Source organism: Corvus brachyrhynchos, unplaced genomic scaffold (assembly GCF_000691975.1).
Source record: "Corvus brachyrhynchos isolate BGI_N302 unplaced genomic scaffold, ASM69197v1 scaffold211, whole genome shotgun sequence".
NCBI lineage: Eukaryota > Metazoa > Chordata > Aves > Passeriformes > Corvidae > Corvus > Corvus brachyrhynchos.
Window position 1 is genome coordinate 261379 of NW_008236211.1, and position 1179 is coordinate 262557.

Consider the following 1179-nt stretch of genomic DNA (forward strand, 5'->3'; position numbering starts at 1 on the left):
GGGGGGGGGGGCTGGTCCCCGCCTGGAAGCTCCTCCTGGAGCCAGAGGACTCGGGTAGCACCAGGCAGGCCTGTGTATGGCAGCAAATACCCTAATTAATTAATTATGGGATAATCTCTGGTTCCGGGGGAGGGACGGGCGGCTGCTCAGACTCGATTAACCACAAGAATGTTTAATCTCCCCCCGCAGCCCCCTAAGGCGCCGGGATTATTCCCGCTGGGCAGTGCAGGGATGCACCAGCCATGCCTGGCTGCAAGGGGACACAGAGTGGGGGCAGCCCAGGGACCCCCAGACACCACGGGGTGACCCTGCCCTGGCCCCACGGGGATGGGATGGGATGGGATGGGATGGGATGGGATGGGATGGGATGGGATGGGATGGGAGGTTTTCCCTGTGCTGGCTGACAGATCCAAGGAAAGGGCTCTGTCCCTGTCATAGTGCTGGGACTGGGCATCGCCTGCTTCTCCTGCCTCTCCTGCCTCTGTCCTGCATCCCAATCCCACATCCTGGATCCCCCATCATGGACCCTGCACCCTGCGTCCCACATCCCAGTCCTGCATCCTGCATCCCATGTCCTGCATTCCACAAAAGTACTCTCCATCATGCATACAAATCCTGCCTCCTGCATTCTGCAACCCACATCCCGTATCCCACATCCCAGACCTGCATCCTTCATCCTAAATCCTTCATCTGGAATCCTTCATCCTGCATTCCAGTGCAGCATCCCAGCACTGGACCCCAGTACTGCATCCTTCATCCCACATCCCAATCCTGCATTCCAGTGCAGTACCCCAGTCCTACATTCCAATCCTTTGTCCTACATCCCAGTCCTGTATCCTTCATCCCATATCTCAGTCCTTCATCCCATATCTCAGTCCTGCATCCTGCATCCCATTCCTGCATTTGTTATCTCATATTCCAATCCTGCATTCTGTATCCTGTATCCTAATCCTGCATCCCAGCCCTGCCTGGCAGACCTGTCTCCTTCATCCTACGACCTAATCCCGCATTCCAATGCTGCATCCTTCATCCCACATCCCAACCCCATATGCCGGTTCTGCATTCCAGTGCAGCATCCCAGTCCTGCATCCTTCATTCCACACCCCAGTCCTGCATCCCGCATCCCAAGCCCGGGCGCAGCACAAAGGCCGCACTACAGCTCCCGGCGTGCCCGGGGGG

General features: G+C 57.5%; 1 protein-coding gene across 1 annotated transcript in view; it reads left to right on the forward strand.

The window, feature by feature from the left end:
* KIF3C (kinesin family member 3C) overlaps window positions 1-1179 on the forward strand; it is a 15939-nt gene that overhangs the window by 651 nt on the left and 14109 nt on the right.